This window comes from Elephas maximus, chromosome 6, assembly GCF_024166365.1.
Source record: "Elephas maximus indicus isolate mEleMax1 chromosome 6, mEleMax1 primary haplotype, whole genome shotgun sequence".
In the NCBI taxonomy this organism is placed as follows: Eukaryota; Metazoa; Chordata; class Mammalia; order Proboscidea; family Elephantidae; genus Elephas; species Elephas maximus.
In genome coordinates this window covers 120,352,103-120,377,131 of record NC_064824.1, presented here as the reverse complement: position 1 = coordinate 120,377,131, position 25,029 = coordinate 120,352,103, and the positions used below count along the sequence as shown (strand labels likewise).

Below are 25,029 nucleotides of genomic sequence, written 5' to 3'. Positions count from 1 at the left end.
CCCAGAAAAGGTTGTGGGCAATGTGAATTCCCACCTGCATATCTGAAGGAGACTTTGGGGAAGTCAGTCTCACTCAAGCCTACTGGCACAATGGTTAAACACTCAGCTGCTAAAAGAAAGGTCAGTGGTTCTAACCCACCAGCTGGTTGCTCCAGGGAGAATAGTCCTGGTGATCTGCTCCTGTAAAGATTGTTGTTGTTGTTAGGTGCTGTCGAGTTGGTTCCAACTCATTGCGACCCTCTGTACAACAGAACGAAACACTGCCCAGTTCTGTGCCATCCTCATGATCTTTGTCATGCTTAAGTCCATTGTTACAGCCACTGTGTCAATCCATCTTGTTGAGGGTCTTCTTTTTCACTGACCCTCTTCTTTACCAAGCATGACGTCCTTCTCTAGGGACTGATCCCTCTTGATAAACATGTCCATAGTACATGAGATGAAGTCATGTCATCCTCATTTCTAAGGAGCATTCTGGCTGTAGTTCTTCCAGACAGATTTGTTTGTTCTTTTGACAGTCCATGTTATATTCAGTATTCTTTACTGATACCCTAATTCTTCAGTCTTCTTTATTCATTGTCCAGCTTTCACATGCATATGAGGTGATTGAAAAGACCATGACTTGGGTCAGGTGCACCTTAGTCCTCCAAGTGACATCTTTCCTTTTTTTTTTTTTTTTTTAACACTTCAAAGAGGTCGTTTGCAGTAGATTTACCCAATGCAGTGTGTTGTTTGATTTCTTGACTGCTGCTTCCACGGGTGTTGATTATGGATCCAATTAAAATGAAATCCTTGACAACTTCAATCTTTTGTCCATTTAATGTGATGTTACATATTGGTCCAGTTGTGAGGATTTTTGGTTTCTTTATGTTGAGGCGTAATCCTTATTGAAGGCTGTAGTCTTTGATTTTCATCAGTAAGTGCTTCAAGTCCTTTTCACTTTCAGCAAGCAAGGTTGTGTCATCTGCATATTACAGGTTGTTAATGAGTCTTCCTCCAATCTTGATGCTGCGTTCATCGTTCATCTTCATATAGCCCCACTTCTCAAATTATTTGCTCAGCATACAAATTGAATAAGTATGGTGATGGATACAACCCTGACACACACCCTTCCTGACCTTAAACCACACAGTATCCCCTTGTTCTGTTGGAACAACTGCCTCTTGATCTGTGGGCAGGTTCCTCATGAGCATAATTAAGTGTTCTGGAATTCCCATTCTTTGCAGTGTTATCCATAATTTGTTATGATCCACATAGTCGAATATGTTTGCATAGTCAAAAAAACACAGCTAAATATCTCTCTGGTATTCTCTGCTTTCAGCCAAGATCCTGCTGACATCAGTAATGATAATCCCTTGTTCCATGTCCTCTTCCGGATATGGCTTGAATTTCTGGCAGTTCCCTAACAGTGTACTGCTGAAACCGTTTTTGAATGATCTTCAGCAGAATTTTACTTGCGTGTGATAGACCTGTAAAAGTGTTTATAATACATGCTAAGTGAAGTTACTCCAAATGAGGACCTGAAGGGAGAAATGCTGAGTGTTACTGGGGATGAGGTATGAAGGAAGGTTTTTGGAAATTTAAATAGAGCTTTGTTAAGTAGCAAACTTCAACAATAACCACTTCTTGATAATCTATTGTGCCTGGACAGTTGGGAGGCAAAGACCATGTTCACTAAGTCTCCCTACCAGGAATTCACTGACCACCTTGTAAAGACCCACACCAGTCTCTGCAGAGGACTCAGGCTCCAGCTGTAGCCACCAGGAAGTGGTTTTTATATATGAAAAATGAAGCAAATTAATTAAGCCTGAAAAAAATAAATGAATATGACATGACCTTCCAGTTTAGGGCCTTTCCTGGAAAAGGAAGACAATTACATTTTTATTTGCTATTCTGAATAATTTGACTTTGTAGAAACACAAGTTTTAGGGGAGCTTTAGATTGATAATCTTTGAGAGGTCAAAATGTCTTTCTTTTTGTTCTGTGAAAAATACGTGAACATGTAATCAGATCTATAACGCTTAGTCTGTATCAATGTTTCTGTGTCCCAGTTTTAGGATTGGTTGTATTTACCTATGTCTTTATGGGTTTCTTTTGAAGACTGTGTGGCTTGGTGGCCAAGAACTTCAGTCCTGGTATCAGGGAGACTGGGGCTGTTCTAGGTATATGATCTTGTACAAATCACTTAATCCCTCTAAGCCTTTGTATTCCTCATCTGGGAAATGGAGATAATTTTATTTACTTTTTAGGTTGCAGTACAATTCATCTAATCCAATATGTTGTTGTTGTGTGCCATTGAGTTGATTCCATCTCCTAGTGAACCTGTGGGACAGAGAAGAACGGCCCCATAAGGTTTCCTAGGCTGTAATCTTTAAGGAAGCAGCTCTCCAGGTCTTTTCTCCAGCAGAGTTGCTGGTGGGTTCTTACAGCCAACCTTTGGGTTAGCAGCCTAGTGCTTAACTGTTGTGCTACCAGGGCTCCTTTAATTCACGTATTTGTTATATCGATTTATGTATAATGTCTTCTTTGTTTAAAGAAAATAGCTTGCTTGCTTATTTATTTATTGTTTATCTCAGCTAATACATACTTCATAACATAGCCTTTACACTGGACTTATTGTATGGGTTACTGCTAACTGTAGCGTGGAAAACCCTACTTTTCAGCCATGTTCAAGGGAACTGATGAATCACAGGATTTCCGGTTAAAAAAAAAAAATCACAAGAAATTCTCGATATAGAAGAATATGGCAATATACGTAAATCAAAGGATGGACAGACCCATCCATAACCTCATATAAAGAAATCCACTCTTAACATGTTGGTTTCTATGCTTCCAGAGTTTCTTGGCTACGCACAGGCGCTCGTGTGTGTGCACACATGTGCGCGTGCGCACACACACACACAAATGGATTAACAGGCAGCATGATTATAAGGTTTTTCCAGATCAATAAATATAATTTTACAACATCATTTTTAATATCTGCAGAGTCTCCTATTGCTTGGATATACCAAAATTTATTCATTGTTGTTGGGCATTCATGTTGTTTTTGGTTTTGGGCTTTTAATAACATTGCTGTGAATAGTCTCACAGTGAAATCTTTAAACATATTCTTTAGAATTCACAAAGAGTTTCTGAGTTGAAAAATATGCATCTTTTAAGGTTTTAATGCATATTGAAAAAAGCTCAGTTTTAAGATAGACGCTTACCTAAGCTTGAAACATAGTGAGAAGCAGCACACCTGTAGTGATATTACATGTTAATTTCTGTGCAATGCTCATTCGTGAAATAAACTCCAAAGTGAAGGTAGCTGCACTCATTAGGGCTTATGTGAGAGAAAACTTCCTTTCAGCATTTACCTTCTCCTGGTTTTTGCCAACGAAGCCTTTCTTTTCATTCTCTAAAATCAGTTTATTTTTCAGCTTCTTTTTTTTGCATATTTGAACACACATGCTTTGGCTACCTGTGTGTGATATCTGTTGGCAGTCACACTTTAGTTTAAAGGATTATGTATTTTAATTGCCTGATGCAAATTACTGCCTCTAAATCTACTGTAAGTTTTCCCTCCCAATATGTAAGGTGCATCATTGTTCCAGAAACCCATAGAAAAAAGTTGCCTTTCAAAATGGCGTTGTGAAAACGAGCTAGATGAGGCCGATTGTTTTTATATAATTGCTTAGACGCTGTTGTCTTAAAACTTTATAGAATGCCTTTAGGGTTTCATCAAATGGAAAGGAAGATGACTTAATGGACTAAGTAAGCATGGCCTTTAAAATACCTCCACATACAGAAACCAGAAGTTCCAAGCCTTTTAGGGTCGGGTAATTCTTAATGAGTTAAATGCATTGTGTGTTGTGTAATCAATCGTTTCTGTGACCTTAAGATGCATCTTGTTACACTCCAGAGCTTTACCATTTTTAAACTATCACCCAATTGTCTGTACTAGGGTTCCATGCTTCTGTCTCCCGGGACTCACTTATCCAGTTAAGTTTTGTACCTTTTCCCATTTAAGACAAATTAAACATGTTGCAAGATATTTTTGCAGTTGGAAAGAATATGGGAAAATACTCCGCCCTCTTTCTTTTGCCCTTTCACTGGCTCCTTTTTCGTCCCCCCTCTTTCAGTGAGGCTGAAAGAATCCTGTGCCTGCTGGCTCTGATCTGGAAAAGCTTGTCATTTAGAAGCAGAGTCGAGTCTCCAAGTAAGGTGAAGCCATAGATGTATTTCCCTCAGCCAAAAACATTTGCCTTTCTGTGACTCAGCCTCTGGAATTAAGAAAGAAATAAAACCGTATTATGTATTAAAAATTTTCCTGTTCAATAAATTAATCTTTTATTTTTTGAAACTAGGAGTCTCTGGATGGTACAAATGATTAAGCACTTGGCTAGTGTCATAGATTGAATTATGTCCCCCCCAAAATGTGTGTCAACTTAGTTAGGCCATGATTCCCAGTATTCTGTGGTTGTCTTCCATTATGTGACTGTAATTTTATGTTAAAGAGGATTAGAGTGGGATTGTAACACCCTTACCCAGGTCACATCCCTGATCCAGTGTAAAGGGAGTTTCCCTGGGGTGTAGCCTGCACCACCTTTTATCTCTAAAGAGACAAAAGGAAAGGGAAGCAAGCAGAGAGGGGGACTTTATACCACCAAGAAAGCAGCACCGGGAGCAGAGCGCGTGCTTTGGACCCGGGGTCCCTGTGCCTGAGAAGCTCCTTGACCAGGGGAAGACTGGTGACAAGAAATCTTCCTCCAGAGCCGACAGAGAAAGCCTTCCCTTGGAGTTGACACCTGAATTTGGACTTGTAACCTACTAGACTGTGAGAGAATAAATTTCTCTTTGTTAAAGCCATCCCCTTGTGGCATTTCTGTTAGAGCAGCACTAGATGACCAAAACAGCTAGTAACCAAAAGGTTGGGAGTTCAGTTCCACCCAGAGGCACTGTGGAAGAAAGTCCTGGCAATCTACTTCCCCAAAAACCAGCCATTGAAAGCCCTATTGAGCAGATCTGCTCTGAAGCACGTGGGGTCGCCATGAGTCAGAATCTACTGGGCGGGCAGCTGGTTTGGCTTTTTGGTTTTATTTATGAAATTAATACTGTTCATTGTAGAAAATTTAGAAAATGCAGAGAAAGGGACATACACTTCCACCCAGAAAGAAAATTAGAGTAACCCTCAAGCTCTCACATGAAGTTACTGCTGGTATAACTCCAGCTCTCTATCCCTGCCTTCTTTCTATACACTCATAAGCGTGGTGTTTTTCCTCTTGTTTTGCTGGTGACACATGCCTTTTTCTCTCTACTGCCAGTCTAGAGGAAACTCTGGTGGCGTAGTGGTTAAGTGTTATGGCTGCTAATCAAAAGGTTGGCAGTTTGAAGCTGCCAGGTGCTCCTTGGAAACTCTATGGGGCAGTTCTACCCTGTCCTATAGGGTCTCTGTGAGTTGGAATCGACTCGACGGCAGTGGGTTTGGTTTGGTTTTGGCCAGCCTAGACCAAGGGAGGTGGTTCAGTGGTAGTCTAAGGATCACCTACTCGCTGGGTTGGCAATTCATTTTGCTATTGTAGACTGCCTTTCTGTTTTGTTTGGGGTGAATATTGTCATCTATATACCTATGAGTTACTGCTTCCCACATACCGTATCGGCACAGAAATTACAACTCCTTTGGTCTGTCTTTCTGGCTCAGCATTCCGGCTCCTCGCTGGGACCAGCATCTTCGGCTGTAACCCTGAACTCCCCTATGAGTTCTTGCTGTTCCCTTCCCCTAGGGTGCTGCACCCTATTTCTCAATCCCACAGAATCTTGTGAATCATCAGGAACTTGAATGTGGCTCGCTCCCCTGACTTTTAGTATGGCACCTCTTAGAACCCCCTAGCTGTTCTCTACACCCTGGCTGGAAGCCTGGAGAGTTTGATGTTGTCTCAAATCAAGACTTCATTCTCTACAGCTCTTCAGACACAAATTTAGCCCTTTTGGAGGCCAGCCCCACTCTAGTGTCCTTAGATCCAGTCCCCCCAGATTCCAATTGCTTCTCATTTTCCTATGTTGCCAACACCAGTGAGGTTTCTACATGCCTGGGCAGCCAACCCCTCAAAGATAAGCAGTACATTCTGTGTCCTGGCCAAGTACTTCAACAGAAACTGGAGGGAATCTTTAGTCAGAGATGCTTCAGCAAGTATCCATCTCTGGAATGAAGGACTTGAACGACTGTCCTGGTCCCTTAGAATTCTAAGATATTTTAACTGAACAGTAAGTGCCCTTCCCACTCACAATTCAATTAAACAAACACCTCTCCATTTCTTGGTATATCTCTGATCCTGTTTTGAGAGCCCCAGTTGGTATACAAGGATTTGTTGGATACACATGGAATGCAAAATTAAATTTTAAAAAGGTCATATCAGTACAAAAAGAGGAGAAAGAAGTTGCTCAAAGGCAGCATGTTTGGTAATTTAAATTTTATTGACCAATTTCGACCCTGTTTACTTCCGTCAGATGTGAAGACAATCGAGGCAAATGATTTGATTTACCGGCTACCATGAAAATCTGTCAATCCACACGATGTATTGCTCACTGAATGCATATTTGTTTTGTGTTGCACATAGAAGCTTGAATAATAATAAGAGTAGGAACTCCTCCTGGAGATTTTGCTTTGAATAGAGAGAATTTACTGAACTAAAGAAAACTGTCTTGTAAAAATGGACGAGTGCTAATAAATGAAGTATACTTGGGTGTTATGCAAATCTTCCCTCTTTTCTATCCCCTCCTCCTCCAAGCCCATTCGGCCTTCACTATATACCAGTTGCCAAGGAGTTGATTTCGTCTCATGGCAACCCCATGCATAGCAGAGTAGAACTACACTCCACTGGGCTTTCAAGGCTGTGACCTTTCAGAAACAGATTGCCAGGCCTTTCTTTGGAGGTGCCTCTAGGTGGGTTCTAACCACCAACCTTTTGGTTAGTAACCATTTGCACCACCCAGGTACTCCTTCTCTTTACCCATTAACCCATTGCCGTGGAGTAGATTCTGACGCGTAGCAACCCTACATGGGGAGTTATAAATCTTCCTAAACCTGAGTGCCAATCCTGTGGCACTCCTACTCCAAAAGGACCTCTGGCTGTTCACTGCGGGCCTGCAGGGAAGGTTGTGTAAGTTCTCTCTTCGCCTCCTTACTGCTCCTTAACTACACTAAGGCTCCAGCCACTCCACATTTATCCGAAGTTTACTCTGCCCCACGTGCCTTCCTGCCCGTCAACCATTTTGTGCCTCCTTCAAGACCCTGTTCAAGTAGCACTTTCTTCTCCCTGTGAACTCTTGCAAGGTTTTAAACTCCATTCCTCGATGTCACTTACTATATTTTCTAAAGACACTTTTGCCTTACATTGCAGGGCACAGAGTATTGCTTAGTGAGTAAACTCAGACTGCTTGGGCTCTGCTAATTATTAGCTCTTGACTTCAGGCAAGTTAATTCTCTGTGCATTGGCTTGCTAATGTAGAGAGTGCAGATAGTAATACCCAAACCCACTTACGTCGAGTCGATTCCGACTCATAGTGACCCTATAGGACGGAGCGGAATGCCCTGTAGAGTTTCCAAGGAGGGCCTGGTGGATTCGAACTGCCAATCTTTTGGTTAGGAGCCATAGCACTTAACCATTAAGCCACCAGGGTTTCCGCAGATAGTAATAGTAGCTACTTAATCAGGTTAAGGAGCCCTGGTGGCATAGCGGTTAAGAGTTACGGCCGCTAACCAAAAGGTCGGCAGTTCAAATCCACCAGGCCCTCCTTGGAAACTCTATGGGGCGGTTCTGCTCTGTCTGATAGGGTCCCTATGAGTTGGAATCGACTCGACAGCAATGGGTAATCAGGTTAAGGAGCCTGGTGTGGCAGTGCTAAAGCACTTGGCTGCTAACCGAAAGGTCACTGGTTTGAACCCACCGGCCACTCCGCTGGAGAAGGATGTGAAAATCTGCTTCTGTAAAAGATTTACAGGCTTGGGAGCCCTATGAGACAGTTATACTCTGTCCCATAGGGTCGCTATGAGTTGGAATTGACTCGATGGCAATGGGTTTGGGTTTTTTTTTTTTTGGTATCAAGTTGTTGTGCCGATTAAATAAGTAAATACCTGTAAACTACTTGAAACATGCCTGGAACATAGTAAGTACTCAATAAATATTAGCTCTAACTGTTGTTGTTAGGTGCCATGGAGTCGGTCCTGACTCATAGTGACCCTACTTACAGCAGAACGAAACACTGCCTGGTCCTGCACCATCCTCACAATTGTTTTTGTGCTCTAGCTACTACTTCTGTTACTACTGCTGCTGTCATTATGGTTTATGTAGCCCTTGTCTACATTTCATGGTCTGTAGATTAAATGGTCGATCTGCGTTGTTGCAGCCCCGGAAGTTTAGGATGCATTTTAGAACCCCTATTCTCCTTCATTTGAATACATTTGTGTAGTGAACAGCCTATACAACTGTGCATGGCAGCTCTGAACCAGAATCTGTGCTCTTCCTGGGCTGTTTATCTTTGCATCTGCTGTAGTGCCTAAAAGAGTGCAGTTCACAGGGCCCCATTCGGCACTGACACTCCATATGTGAGCATTGAGATGAATGAACAAACGAATGTGAAAAGGGAAATGTAAAAATGTCAGTACAGTTTTGTTTATTTGTATGCGGCCCGTTGATTTTGGAAACACACTCGGAATGTATCATGTAGTTTCAGTAAGAAACCAGTATTTGTCACCATCTTGTTATAATATTGGATATGTCGTAAATTTAAAGAGTTGTAATTGAAGCTGAATTTTCTACGGGTTTATTTACTAGATCAAAGAATGACTTCAACTTTCAGCACTTATTTTATTTGCCAGCATAAACTCATGGGTTTAGTCAAGTGCCAAGAAAAGAAATTCATCATTCGAATTATGTGGATTCTGGCAAATCACTCTTTTTTGGGGGGAAAAATGAGCTTTGAGTTTTTATCTTCCCCCAACAAATCCAACTGATTATAATAGTAAGAATAAAGCTATAATAATTAATCTAATAGCTCTAGACTGCTAATCATTCCGGAGAAGTGACATTACCCAGAAAATACTGGCTACCCATTGTGCATGTCGTTGATATATAATTCAATTGATTTTCACACTTTTTATATTCCAAAATGAAATACAACTTTTGTCATGTCACCAGATTGGAATTCTTTGACAATACATTAACATGCCAAAAGTAGTATTACATACAAGAATAATGTAGAAATAAATTACAGGTAGAGCCATATCCCTAAGGAGATTTTCATTTGTGTCTTGGACTAGAAGACTTATAACCCTACTCATACATCTATTTCACCCCAGGATGTTTTAGGCTCTTAGTTCAATTCAGTAAATTACTCATTTTGTGGTTGCTGCATACCCAGCAGTGTGTCAGTTTTGCTGTGTAGTATTTTTTTTTATACTTATAGGGTCGCTATGAGTCAGAATCGACTCGACGGCACTGGGTCTGGGTATACTTATACAAAAGCGTCTGTGTAACTCTGAAGTATCTCATGATTTTTTTTTTTTTTTTTTTTGAGAGCAAATACAGAGAGACTTTCATGGAAACGAATCTTGGAAAGGGTCAACTTGGCAGTCTGTGGCTTACTATAGGGTTCTATGTGTTGGAGTAGACTAGATAGCAATGAGTTTGCTTTTTTTTTTTTAGATCTATAATACTGCCACTCCTAAGATTTTAGGACCTCTTTTGGAAATATCTTCTTCAAATGTCTACCACCTTCTTTTCAGATATGTTCAGTACTGAGCGATTTGTCTTTTAAGGTGGATTTAATTTTTGGAAACCAGATAATTCATAGATCGATTGTTGAAAAATGAGATTGATCATGCTGTGTAATTCCATTATTATTATTATTATTTTTGCTTAAGAAAAATGAGAATACCAAAGAATGATTCCTTTTCACCAGTGACTTTTACTCTGAATGAGTGACTTTTAACTTGCTTTCAAAAGAAATGTTTTGAGCATTTATGACATAAATGCAATAAGGAAATGGTGGATCTTCAGTACTCTTGGATTTAGCAGTCAAGTAGAGTGTAACCTCCATAAAGGCCGAAGTCTTTTTTCTTCCTTGCTTAATCCTCAGAACCTAGAACTGAGTGTGGCATATAGTAGCTATTGAATAAATGAATGAATGCATGAAAGTTTTGACCATTCACCTGTTCACCAGTGAGCTCAATGGGCCATGGCACATAATGGGCAATCTTCCCCTCAACCCCCCCGGCTTTAATTTGTAGGAGCCCTGGTGGCACAGTGGTTAAGAACTCGCCTGCTAACTACAAGGTTGGCAGTTCAAATCCGCCAGCCGCTCCTTGGAAACCCTGTAGGGCATTTCTACTCTGTCTTATAGGGTCAGTATAAGTCGGAATCAGCTCGACTGCCACGAGTTTTGGCTTTAATCTAAACAATTTGTGTTGAGGTTGTAGGTCCCTGGGTGGTGCAAACGGTTTGCACTCAACCACTAACTAAAAGATTGGTGGTTCAAACTTGCCCAGTGCAACCACAGGAAACATAAAGATTACATTCAAGAAAACCCTATGAAGCTCAGTTCTACTGTGTTTCAATAATGGCGTCACCATGAGTCAGAATCCACTTCAGGGCAATGGGCTTGGTTTTTTGGTTTTATGTTGAGGTTGCTGTGCACTTAACCTGGTAAGAATCTGGCTCAGTGGTAAGCACTTTACCTTCCATCTTTCTTTGTAACATCACATCTACTTGATTAAAGTAGTGATTGTCATTATCCTCTTTTCATGGATGAGGAAACTAAGACCCACAGAATCTAAGCAGCTTGGGTAAAGACACACAGCTAGCCAATGAGGGGTCTGGATTCAACCTAAGAAGCCTGAATACTGGCCCTGCCCACACCCTTAACTACCTTTTAGTACATGTTTGTTGTTCTGATTTGATACGTGTTCTCACATTAATCTTTCAGTCACCTAACCTGGGGACACAATTATCCTCTTCAGAGATAAGGGATTTGACCTTTCATCTATAGAGAGAACTTCTAATTTGGGAATTAATGGAGGTTTTGGAAAATATTTTTTAAAGAATGTCAGGAGTTTACTGCAGAGCACCTAAGGCAACTAATCTGAAGATGACTTTTCTGTGAAGGGGTAAACACGAGCACATTTATTAAAAAATAATTTCTCATCTAAAGTTCTCTGTTCATGGAGAGAGAAACGTTGTTCTTGTTAGGTGCCTTCAAGTCGGTTCTGACTCATAGTGAACCACTTACAACAGAAGGAAACACTACCTGGCCGTGTGCCATGCTCACAATCATTGTTATGCCTGAGCCCATTGCGTCAGTCCAACTTGTTGAGGATCTTCCTCTTTTTCGCTGACCCTCTACCAAGCATGATGTCTTTCTCCAGGAATTGATCCCTCCCAATAACATGTCCAAATTATGTGAGACGATGAAGTCATTCTTGAGGTTCACCCTTCAGCCAAAGATTGGACAGGCCCGTAAAACAAAACAAGACTAAAGGAGCACACCAGCCCTGGGGCAAGGACTAGAAGGCAGGAGGGGATAGGAAAGCTGGGAATAGGAACCTAAGGTTGAGAAGGGAGAGGGTTGACATGTTGTGGGGTTTTTAGCCAGAGTCATAAAACAATATGTGTACTAACTGTTTAATGAGAAACTTGTTTGTACTGTAAACCTTCATCTAAAGTACAATAACATTAAAAAAAAAAAAAAGTAACAAATTACGTGAGACATAGCCTCGTCATCCTTGCTTCTAAGGAGCATTCTGGCTGTACTTCTTCCAAGACAGATTTGTTCATCCTTTTGGCAGTCCATGGTGTATTCAGTGTTCTTCGCCAACACAATAATTCAAAGGCATCAACTCTTCTTCAGTCTTCCTTATTCATTGTTCAGCTTTCTCATGCATATGAGGCAGTTGAAAACAGCATGGTTTGCTCAGGCACGCCTTAGTCTTCAAGGTGACATCTTTGCTTTTTAACACTTTAAGAAGGTCTTTTGCAACAGATTTGCCCAGTGGAATGCTTCAGTTGATTTCTTGTGATTATTTGTTCAGCATACATATTGGATAGGTATGGTGAAAGGATACAACCCTGATGCACCCCTTTCCTGACTTTAAACCACGTAGTATACCCTTGTTCTGTTCGATCGACTACCTCTTGGTCTATGTACAGGTTCCTCATAAGCGCAATTAAGTGCTCTAGAATTCCCATTCTATGTAATGTTATCCATAATTTGTTATGATCCACACAGTTGAATGCCTTTGCATAATCAATAAAACACAGGTAAACATCTTTCTGGTATTCCCTGCTTTCAGCCAAGATCTATCTGACATCAGCAATGATAATCCCTTTTTACACATCCTCTTCTGAATCTGGCTTGAATTTTTGGCAGTTCTCTGGCAATGTACTGCTGCGCAACTCCTTTTGAATGATCTTCAGCAAAATTTTACTTGTGTGTGATGTTAATGATGTTGTTTGATAGTTTCTGCATTCTGTTGAATCACCTTTCTTTGAAATAGTCATAAATATGGATCTCTTGCAGTCGGTTGGCCAGGTAGCTGTCTTCCAAATTTCTTGGCATAGATAAATGGGCACTTCCAGTGTACATCCGCTTGTTGAAACATCTCATTTGGTACTCTGTCAATTCTTGGAGTCTTATTTTTCACCAATGCCTTCAGTGCAGCTTGGACCTCTTCTTTCAGTACCACTGGTTCCTGATCATATGCTACCTCCTGAAATGGTTGATCAACGACCAATTCTTTTTGGTATAGGTTGAATGACTGGGTTTCTATTCTTTATTCTGAAAATGTCCAATTGTCTGATTATGGATAAGTTCCTTAGCTTTCCCACATCAGTTTTCTCTTCTGGGAAATAGTTAAGTGGATTAGATTATCTACAGGGTATCTTTTAACTCTTAAGTGTCAAAGTATGTGATATAATAAGTGCTCTCCCTTAAAGATAGAAGAACTATCTGTATTGACTGGAGTTATTTCTAAAGGCTTCCAAGGAGAAGAGAAACTTGATAAGGTATGTAGAGAGAAAGAAGGTAGAGGAGGTGACTCCAGGCAAAACAAGCTAAGATAATGGATCCCGTGAGCCAGGAACAGGCAGTTAGTTGCCTCCACTGGGATTGAGGAAGCCAAGTAGGTAGAGCTGGATTTTGGATAACTTTGAAGGGTAGGGGAGAAGTTTGGTCTCCTCTCTTGGCTCATTTGCTAGCTTTCTGTTGATTGTCTGCTATCTTCCTGGGCATTAAAAGCCATTGATCGTGGAAACTATTCTTTCTGTCCTAGAGCAGTCATTGTTAGGTGCCATCAAGTTGGTTCAGACTCCTAGTGACCCTGTGTACAACAGAATGAAACACTGCCCAGTCCTGTGCCATCCTCACAATCAATCGTTGCTATGCTTGAGTCCATCTTTGCAGCTACTGTGTCAGTTCCTCTTGTTGAGAGTCTTCCTATTTTTCACTGACCCTCTACTTCACCAAGCATGATGTCCTTCTCCAGGGACTGGTCCCTCCTGATAACATGTCCAAAGTATGTGAGACGTGGTCTCGTCATCCTCGCTTCTAAGGAGCATTCTGACTGAACTTCTTCCAAGACAGATTTGTTCTTTTGGTAGTCCGTAGTATATTTAGTATTCTTCTCCAACAGCATAATTCAAAGGCACCAATTCTTCTTCAGGCTTCCTTATTCATTGTCCAAATTTTGCGTGCATATGAGGCAATTGAAGATACTATGACTTGCATCAGACGCACCCTAGTCCTCAAGGTGACTTCTTTGCTTTTTTAACACTTTAAAGAGGTCTTTTGCAGCAGATTTGCCCAATGCAGTATGTCCTTTGATTTCTTGACTGCTGCTTCTATATGCATTGATTATAGATCCAAGTAAAATGAAATCCTTGACAACTTCAGTCTTTTCTCTGTTTATCATGATGTTGCTTACTGGTCCAGTTGTGAGGTGTGTCTGTTTTCTTTATATTGAAGAAAGTCTTTGATCTTCATCAGTAAGTGTGTCAAGTCCTCTTTGCTTTCAGCAAGTAAAGTTGTGTTACCTGCATATCACAGGTCGTTAATGAGTCTTTCTCCAATCCTGATGCAGCATTCTTCACATAGACTGGCTTCCGGGATTATTTGCTGAGCAAGGATGGTGGATATTTCCTTCAACCAAAGGGAATGTGCCATTGATGTGGAGATTTGTAATGTTTACCAAAATCTTTATTCTGCCACTTCAGGCATTCAGAAGAAAGATAAGGAAAGCCTCAGAGTAAAGTTGACTTGAAGGTTATATTTGAAGAATGATTGACTTTATTTAAACAAAAAGAGAGAAAATAACAAATCAGTTGTTTGAAAGCCAAAAAAAAAAAATAAAAAGGTGCCTATGATTTGGTGTGATCGATGTTTTATTATCTTGTAGATGGGTGGTGAAGGGCAATAGACAAATGATGATGATGATGTTTACTTAGATTTGGAATTTGGAACTCTTCTAGAAAGTCAACACAGAGTTGTTCCTTTTTGAAAGTAAGCATGGCACAAAGTATGCTAGTGGAAGTGAGTGCTTTCTGGGCTTTCCTTTCTGATAATGAATCTAAGCAGTTCCAAAAATGAGTTTGCACATTAGAATCATTTGGGGATTGCTAATGGCCCAGTGGTTAAGAGCTACATCTGCTAATCAAAGTTCAGCGATTTGAATCTGCCAGCTGCTCCTTAGAAACTCTATGGGGCCATTCTACTCTGTCTTGTAGGGTTGCTATGAGTTGGAATCGACTTGATGGCAACTGGTTTGGTTTGTTACAAAGAAAGCTCTTTTAAGGTCACATCCCAAGAGTCTTGAGCTGGGAGATTTTAATCTGAATTTTAAATAAACTCAGGTAGTTCAGATTAATTTAGGCTAAGGAATAGTTTTGGAAGCCACTGGTGAACTCATGTACTGCTAACACCACCAAGACTGACCGTAGATGATCAAGAACTGAAAGTCAGGTGTAGGTTCCATCCTTGCAAGATCCAAGGGAGATAATAGTGATGCTTGTGCTTTTTAACCTGGTAGGAATAGAAAGTCCTGTGGATCCGGTAGTGGTGGATTAAATGCAGAAACCCCGGATTAGACCAATGAGTTCAATTCCAGATGAAATGGAATTAGCCAGTACCACATATGTTTAGTTTGGATGCTATGAATAATATTCTTTCTAGCTAATATAAAATTAAATTAATTGTGTCAGTGCTCAAGTGAAGAACAGTTTTGTCTACTGGAGAGGTGTGAGTTATCTACCTTTTTTTTATGGCAACTATTACACAGGAGTGAAAGGCTGTTTAGTTTGGCTGTAGATATAAGAGTAAATTGTCAGTTAAATGTGGTAGTCCTAGTGGAACAAAGAAGAACTGATCAAAATGTTCTCACCTATGGAGACTTTTAGACAGAGCTATAAATTGACCTTGGATTCTAGGGATAATCAGAACCTGGAGGTTGTTCTCTTCCTTCCAAAAAGTTTGGAAATTCCCACAGCCCCCATTCCGTTGCAGCAAAGCAAGAGTGTAGCAGACCATCCAAGATGCTGTTTTTCATCCAGCAACCAAGATCCTTTCCAGTTACCAGTGGTAGAATTTGTAGCACTTATAAATAGAATCTCAGAACTTTCTGGAATTAACATAGTATTCTGGTTAAAAGGAAGACTTGTTGGGAGCAGGACTGGATGTGGACTAGTCAAGAAGACCAACAAATGGAAACAACCAGGGCCAGAACCAGAGCAAGGACTAGGGCAGACAAAATTTCCAAAACCTCTGTGGGGAACTAGAGTACCAATAATGTATTTGTTAATTATAGATGTGTTTTATTGGGCAAATTCATCAGTAAAAGAACTATAGTTTATTCCATGTGTGGGTCATTGTCAAATCATCCTTTTAGTTATCCTTCTAAAGATATCGGTTAAAATGATCCCAGCTAATATCCTGCAAAGAAAGTAGTTGAATTGACATTTGCAGTTGAGTCTCTGCTTATCCAGATCAGACAGACCAATTTAGACTTAATGGTATAGTGGTTAAGTGCTACAGCTGCTAAGCCAAAGGTTGGCAGTTCAAATCCACCAGGTGCTCCTTGGAAACTCTGTGGGGCAATTCTACTCTGTCCTATAGGGTCGCTATGAGTCGGAATCAACTCGACGGCAATGGGTTTGGTTTTAGTAGAGACATATGCCCTAACTGTTGTTATGTGTCGTCGAGTCCATTCCAACTCATAGACCCTATAGGACAGAGTGGAACTGCCCCACAGGTTTCTCTAAGCTGAAATCTTTACAGGAGCAGGTCGCCAGGTCTTTGCTTCTGCAGAGCTGCTGGGTGAGTTCAAACAGGCAACCTTTCCCTTCGCAGCCAAGTGCTTAACTGCTGTGCTACTGGGGTTCCTTGTGCCCTATCTAACTAGACCTGTTTGTATATGGATATCTTATACAGTAAAACTTGCGAAAGCTGGAAACTATGTAAGGCAGAAACCTGAGCAGAGCAAATGGTTCATAGCTCCAGTGCTAACTGACACGTTGGCAGTTTGAGTCCATCTGGAGGCTTCTGGGAAGAAATGCCTGACGATCTACTTCCGGAAAAATCAGGCACTGAAAAGCCTATGAAGCGTAGTTCTACTCTGATACACACGGTGTCACCATGAGACAGCAACTGGCTTGGTTTGGTTTTGGAATATTTACTTAGGCATGAAACACATGGGGTGCCATGGAGATATGGGAAAAGCAGTCTCACAAGGGGCTTTGGCCTGGAGCTCTTCTGGTGTGGCTCATCCTGCTCTTACAATATGGCTCCCAGGTAGCCAGGATTCTGCCTTTCAATGTTACCTGAAAGGGGGAGTATAGTTGGTTGCCCCATAGAGGCTGTCCTCATTTTCAGAGGGGGAGATGATCTCTCCTCTTGGATTTACAATCCAAGAGTCCTGGCTTCACAGGCACTTCTTGATGGTGTAGTCATAAAACTGGAGCTCTGGGGGCGCAGTGGTTAAGAGCTACGGCTGCTAATCTAAAGGTAGGCAGTTCGAATCTACCAGCTGCTCCTTGGAATCCCTATGGGGCAGTTCCACTCTGTCCTATAGGGTCACTGTGAGTCAGAATTGACTCAATGGCAATGAGTTTGGTTTGGCTTAGTCGTAAAACTAAAGCTCAGAATACATTTGAGGTCATGCTGATGGTTTCCTCAGAAAGGCACAGTCGTGCATACCATCATTCGTATATACATTTTGAAACTCCATAAAATGGAACTCATTCAGTTTGCTATAATCAGCATGTCTAGAAGCTGTGTTGACTTCAGGAGTCACAGAAGGGTGTAAACCAGGATTTCAACATTTTTCTTTCAGGGACACACCTTTGAATTTTTGCTTTGAATGCATCCCTCGCAGTCATCAACCAACTTAGTCAAGCGCCCATCTGTATCCTTTATTGATACACATGGGTGTGAGAGAGAGGAGTTGGTTCCTACCTGTGCCTCCGTTTCCTCATTCAAACATTAGCAAAGGGCCACAGAGAAATAGATAAGCCAACCCAAAGAAGACAGACCATGTTTATGGTTTGTTGTAATATATTTTGAACAAAAATACAAGGGTTTGGAGTTATGGCGCTGCCTGACAATGAAATAAATAATGGGTTTATTGTAATGCATGTATATTTTTATATATAACTTTCACAAAGTTTTCACACCAGGGCCCTTTGCTCAGATTCAACACTTGCTAACAGGCCATTTTGACATGACAGCTTTGACCTTCACACTGTTCTCCTGGCAGCTTGTAAAGGGAAGAAGAGTGGCTGAGAAACCTTGCTTCCTTGAGCAGAAACTGGAAGTTAATAATGTACCTTTACAACAACGAGGAAATTTGGTCAGGTTTTTAGCAGGTACTTGCATAGCAAATTAAAGTGGTCAGCAAGAACTAGGTTGTGAAATCTCCACTGATCAGTCTGTCTCATCGTTCAACAGGATGCATTTAAGTATCACTGCGACAACTGAACAATGTTTGCAGTTCCACTTGCAAACACCTCCCTGCGTTTGGTTTGTCTCAACCAGCCCCCCCTTGGAAAGAACACAGGCCACTCCCTTGCAAAAGGAAAGAGGTCAGTCAATGCCGGTAGAGGTCCTTGCTCCTGACACATTTTCATTTGAAATTTCAGCACAAGGCATCTCTTCCTTCATTCGTCTTTTTTGTTCAGCCAACATTCGTTGTGTAAGACTTTCTGCTTCCCTGAGAGAAAAATCAGGCCTGTGACCTTAGCACACAAGCAAAATTCTGTCTTGGATTTGGATAGCTATAATGTAGAGAAAACAAAAAAAACAGCAGTGGATCAGTGGTAGAATTTTCTCTAGCAGAGTAGTAAACCCACCAGGACAAACAATGTCTAACTAGATGTTGGTGTTCTAAGCTTCCTTTAAAAAGTTGAAGATTACTTTTCTAATGTTGCAGTTTCAATACTACACGCTCTTGGAAAGGTAGAGATAACAATTTTGTGTAAGTTAGAAACCCTTGTTAGACTTTGCTGGTAATAATTCATGCTTATCTGCGCTTTCTTGGGTAGTTTTAGAACAGGTTTGTTTGCTGCAGTTGAGTCAGTCATGCTTTAACCCATTCTAGGACCACGATGAGTCAGAATCAACTCCACGGCAGTAGGTTTGGTTTTGGTGTTTTTCTGAACTTGATTGTAGCCCAGTATACTCGGATCCTGTGACTAAATTAGCTGCTATAAGTTAATTCCCAGGCCTTTGAGCTATCAACTGTGTGCTAAGCCACTCACAGGCAGTATTTGAAGGATTCCAGGGTATGGGGAGTGTTCAAAGAATCACATTTACCCACAACACAGTGAGTAATGGATTCTGGGCTGAGTGTAGGATGTTCTGCTTTTTGGACTACAAAAAGGACTGGCTTCCTGCAGATTGCTATGTCCTGCTGTAATTCTTCCCTTCCTGGCTAAGACAGGGCCAGAAATGCACCCCCTGGAGCTGGAGAACAGAATTCCTTCTGTCCCCCATTGCCAAATCATGCCCACAAAGCCCCCAGCCTACAGATTTAAGCGTTCCTAGCCTAACAGCTTTCTCTGTTGGTTCTGGCACCTCCTAGCAGGGTGCCCAGGGCACGTGTGTCTTAGGTATCCTTGGCAGGGTGTATTCACCCATCCCTAAGACTGTCAGCCCACGGGGGTCACCTCCTCCTAGTTTGTTGCACTCTAGCCTTTGCTTCCTACTCTGCTCAAATGTTTCCTGTTTGAGAATGTTAACTGCCGTCTCCTCTGTAATGGATAGTGCCAAACCTGACTGCAGATGAAAGTAACACTTCGATCCAGCCTTTCCCTTCCTGTTCTGATGCATGAGTCAGACTCCTGAAACTCAGTGTTTACACAGATCCTTAATAACAAATAACAGCTGACGGTGACTTGCTGAGACATGTACAATAAGGAAAGAAATTACATATTAAAGGATTTAGGCTTTGTCCCAAGTTGTTTTTTTTTTTTTTTTCAGAGGGAAAAAAGAAAAGAGGGAGGGAGAGAGGGACAACCTGGTGGTAATAACCAGTTTGTGCAATAGCGTTTGTTGTTTCAAACCTAATGAGGTCTGATTCCCACAAGTGTCATGATTTATTACCTGCCCCTACTGGACTGTTTGCTTTTAGTGTTTATTATTTTGATATTAAGCTAACCTAACACTTGAAACTACTTTCGGAATCCATTTTTTTCTCCCTTTTCATGAATGGTTTTGTGGTAGGTTGGACTTTGTCATATTAAAACAGCAATCACATTAAAACATTTTTCCTTTTAGCGGTGTTCTGTTTTCATGTTGAGGAGAATATACTTGTTGGTTTCTCCTAATGTGGGATAAAAAAAAAAAAAAGTTCCTCTTCTTTGTGTCTAGAAACTCCATGAGGAGGCACTGGTGGTTCGGTGGTAGAATTCTCGCCTCCTGTGCAAGAGATCTGGGTTTGATTCCCAGCCAGTACACCTTCTGCTCAGTTACCACCCATCTGTCATTGGAGGTTTGCTTGTTATGATGTTGAACAGATTTCAGAAGCTTCCAGATTAAGATAGATTAGGAAGAAAGGCCTGGTGATTGACTTCGGAAGATCAGCCAGTGAAAACCCTTTTGTCCACCGATCCACAGCTGATCATGGGGATGGCACGGGACCAGGCAGCGTTTCGTTCTGTCGTGTCTGGGTTTGGCAGGAGTCGGGAGCAACTGGACAGCAGCTAGCAACAAGAAACTCCATGGTGTAGCCCCTGGAAACTTTTACATGTTAATGAATGATGTTTCATGCAATCTCACAGTGTGTCACTTTAGAGCTACTAAAAGTAAAAGAGATTATGCCTTTCAGCACCATTTCAAATTTTGTTTTTAAGTTTAGGCTACAGATAATCTTTGTCAACCTCTCAGGTGATTTGAATCACAGATTTGATACCAGGGGATCTCAAAATATTAGGTCAAAATAATTAGTTCTGTTGGCAGAATAACCAACTTCCTCTCTGCTCATATTAAAAAACAATTTTACACTTGCTTTAGGGGATCGGCATTCCCTATTGGTACATGTTAGCGTGTTTAGGTGTGGAAGGGGTTGGCAGCCCTTAGGGAGGAGTAGGTGCTTCCCAGAAGTCACAATCCCTGGTGGAGAGAGAAAGTCCTCTATTCTGTTTCCCTGCTGTGTTTGTCAATGGTGGTAGCTGTCTTCACCCCACCCTCCCCACAGTTTCCTCAGCACTGGTGTAAAAACAGTGTGGGGGCAGTGTCTGACCTCCTCTAACTTCACAAGGAGGAAGGAGATTGAAGATCAACAGCCCAAGGCTGATTCCTCTGAGGTAGAGGTCAAGCATGCCTCCTCTCGCTACCGTCTTCACCAATTCTGACACCAGCCATCCCTCCCATGGCACTCTTCACTTCCCTGCTGGGTTCGAGAATTCATTGCAGTGGCCATACAGAACTCACAGGCAACACTCACGATGATAGAGTTTATTAGGGAAGTAACAGGTTACAATTCAGGTTCAGGAACTCTCCGGATACAGTTTTTCCATCAGGACAGCCTCTTCTTTAGCCTTGCTCACAGACAGGCCTCTCACTGGCCCTCGGCCTCTGCCCTGCTCAGGCAAGTGTTACAAAGCTCTTTCAGCTCTGCCAGTAAGTGCCTGGAGGCACCCTATTCTGCCAGTAAGCCTCAGCTCGAAGGCACTCAGCTTTCAGCTTTCTTGCTCCATGGGCCAGGAAGCCCACCACACCATCTCCTGCTGGTCTCTCCTGCCACTGCTTCTCTGCCACCACTTCTCACTGTCTTCAGTGTGACGGCTCTCTCCTGTCTCTCTCTCCCTCTTTCTTTCTTGGTTCCAGGAACTTCACAGCACAGGGATCCCGGGTCCAAAGTACGAGCTTTGCTCTTGGCTGTTCTTCGCTGGCAGTGGTGGGATCCTATGTCTCCCATCTCTGGGATGGCTCACCTCAAGCCCAGCAGGATGACAAAACTGAGCAGGCCCTCTGGGGGCCGCGGTTACCCTATCCGCATAATTCCGCCCCATCATTTGGGTAGGAGTTACAAGACCATGGTGAAAAAGGCCACATGAAAGTGATCCGCTGTATCGCAACTAAGCAAAAGGAGTCTCTGCCAGCTGATCACAGCAGCCACGGTCCCTTTCCTTCCTTCCTCAGAAGACTTGGCGTGCCAGTATCTCCATTGCTTAACATTTTTAAAATCATTTTTTTCTGATATCAAACAGTATAACGTGTGTTAATTGAAGAAAATTTAGGAAATATAGACTATTGCAGTGAAGAAAATGACCCACAGTCCCATCCCTCAAAGAGAACCGCCATTAATGTGTATCCTCTTGAGTTGTTTTTCCTATTGTTTGCTTTTTTTTTTTTTTTAAAGGGAGGGCATACATCTACTTTTTTTTTTTTTTTAATGTCATCTGCTTTTAATTTGAGCTTGCAAATGCCAATTTACTCTCCATCTGGTTGTATTAAAGGGTGTATGTGACGGAAGGTTAGAGCATACCTTTAGTTGTGGGCGCACTTGGAAAGCATTTTAACTTCTGGGATGGAGGACATTCGCTGATGGTATGGACGAGCAGCCAACCCAGAAGGCAAGGATAGAAAAGGAAGGGCATGGAGATGGCCTTCTCAGGGATGGAAACTGGTAGAAGAGGAGTGGCTTGGGATTTAGAATCAGAAGATCCAGTTCCTGCTTTGGTTGGCTGGACCACCTCCCTGAGGCTCAGTTTCCTAATCTGGGAAACGGGATAACTCCTACCTTACCGGGTTGTATTGATGATTCATTTTGTTAAATGAGGCGTATGAAAATCTTTGCCAGTAAGCACTGCAAGGATCAGGTAGTATTATAGTAATTAAAAGACGTTCTAACTTGGCCATGGTGATTCAAAGGAAAGAGGAGGTATAAAGGGAGCCGGGAGGTGGCTGGGAGTGTAGGTGGCTGAGCAGGTAAAACATTTTACTGGCTCTTTGATTTTTTTTTTTTTTTTGGGGGGGCAGAGTGTAATACATCTAATGGTTAATGTACACTTTGTTAAGGTGGTTGTCCAACCTGGAAATAGGATTATTTGGGGAGGAGATTGTGTAGTAGGGAGGCAGTTTAGCAAGGCAGCTATCTGTTGTTTTGCTCGGGTCCCTCTTTCTCCTTTAGTCTGTGTATTTTTAACTCAATGAGTACATTCTCCTGTAAGACTAATATGTTTGCTCTCTCACCTAAGAGACTCTTATCAGACTTTTACTGTGGATTACAGGCCTGGGTATCAGGGATCTTCTGCATTTATACAGGAGAGAGCAGGGCAGCCAAAACGCTGGTGTTTTAAACAAAAGATAAGGTTTGTCTCCTGTATTGAGTGTGTGGAGAAAGGGGGGAGGAAAAAAAGGGAGCAACTGAAGGGGGTGAGCCTGGGAAAGATGTACAAATACCTTTAATATGTGAAAGGATTTCTTTGTCTCTGTTCATCAACCTCCGAAATTTGGGGGCTGTCCAAAGGGAGGGTTTTGCAGGACAGCATCATGGGCTCTGGGGCCCTGGTGGCACAGTGCTTAAGCACTCAGCTGTGAACCAAAAAGTCGGCAGTGAATCCACCAGCCATTCCTTGGAAACACTATGGGGCAGTTCTACTCTGTTATATAGGGTCACTATGAGTTGGAATCTACTCAACGGCAGTGGGTTTGGTTTGATTTTATCATGGGCTCTGGGGTCAGCTGCTTTGATCTAAAACCTGGCCCACTAGTTACTTAACTGTGTGACAAGTTCATTCATCTTTTTGTGCCTCAATTTTCTTACCTGTAAAATGGTAATAATCCTAGTATCTACTTTATAGGCTTGTAATGATGCAAATATAAGCCATTGATATCTTCAGGACTGATCTAGCCAATGCTGTGTTGAATCCGTATAAAGGATTTGAGAGGGCAGCTCCAAGAAAGCACGGAGACCCAACCCTATGACTCTGAACACCCCTGAGTGTTGAGCAGGTCCATGTGGGCCTCCCCAGTTGGGGCTGGGGGCCACTATACCCAGCTGTAAATGGCACGGTGGGAATGAGGGCAAGATTTCAGTGGGCTTTGCCTTAAGCTATGAACCTTCTGCCTAGGTGGTGCAAATGGTAAATGACGCTTGGCTGCTAACAGAAAGGTTGTAAGTTCAAGTCCACCCAGAGGCATTTGGGAAGAAAGGCCTGGAAGTCTACTTTAGAAAAAAATCAGCCACTGAAAACCCTATAGAGCACAGTTCTACTCTGATACACATGGGATCTCCATGAGTTGGGGGTTGACAAGTTGGCACCCGGTGTTGGTGGACGAACCCTCTGTCCTGTGGGGCTGAATCATTTTTCTAAACCTGGAGATTGTGAAAGTCTGTCCAGGGCATCTTCTGAGGAATACATCAGGTCTTTCCAGCTCCCTCTTCCCAGGTTCATGGTTTTCTATTTTTCCTTTTCTGGTCTCTTCCTCCCACTGTTTTATGATGAGAGACTGGGCAGGAGGGCGTGTGCATATGGACGTTACTCAAAGGCACTAATCATTCTGAGGAGGAACTCGAGTAGAACACATTTACTAATGAGAACCCTTTGAAGCAAGAGAACGTTGGGCCATGTTTAATTTACTGCATTTCAACACCATTCTAGTTTATTCTCTTATGTTGTTCTAAAACAAATTAGTAGGCTGGGACTCGAATGCTTCTTCTCATTATAAATGTCTGTGTGAGCTTGCGTGCATATGTACTCGTGCATGCACAAATTTTTCTTGGCCCTGGACTTCCATGCATACTGTTATTCCCTGAGCATATTGGAAAGACAGAGCCTTTTGAGGCACGTGTGTATTATGATTTAGATTCTGGAATAAAGCTGCCTGGGTTCACATCTTGACTCTGCCATTACGAGCCGTGCATACTCAAGCAGTTGCTTAACTTTAAAATGCCTCAGTTTCCTTATTTGCCTCCTTAGTCCCAAGGTTGCCTTGAGTATTTAATAAGATTATATGTGAAAAGTACCGAGCCATAACTATTCAACAAATATCATAATTATTTTTAGACTGTGATAAACCTCTACTTGACTCCTGCTTTGGCCACTTAACTAGTTGGGACCTTTTCTAAACCTCAGTTTTCTCATCAGGAAAATAAAATGGGGAAAAACAGTATCTGACTTGGAGTGATAAACAGGATGAGATGTTATCCCCAGCACTGTTGGAACACAGCACCTAAAAGTCTTCAATAGGTTCTTCTGTCTCTCTTGCTCACTCCTAGCCTCTTTTCTTGCCATCATTTGCTCAGGAGATGCCTATTCCCAGAAGAAACACTTCCATATAGAGACCATTAGCTCTGAGTGCCTGGAGAGGACCTCCAGGCACCCAGTAGCAGTATATTTTGAGTGCTGTGCCAAGTACTTTGTGGGCAGTTTTCATTACTCCTCACGTGATACCATCTCATTTCACTGAGGAAGCTGCAGTTGAGAGTGAAGGATTGCCTTGCATCTTGCTGATCTCGAGAGGCAGCGCCATCATTCCATACAAGTCTGTTTGACTGCAGAGCCTGTG

At 42.0% G+C, this 25,029-nt stretch overlaps 1 protein-coding gene and 1 non-coding gene across 5 annotated transcripts in view; both read left to right on the top strand.

Moving 5' to 3' along the window:
- EPHA4 (EPH receptor A4) overlaps window positions 1-25,029 on the top strand; it is a 167,690-nt gene that overhangs the window by 27,510 nt on the left and 115,151 nt on the right. The window lies entirely within an intron of this gene.
- TRNAR-CCU (transfer RNA arginine (anticodon CCU)) lies at window positions 19,900-19,970 on the top strand. The gene has a single exon. It is a non-coding gene; the product is annotated as a tRNA-Arg (tRNA).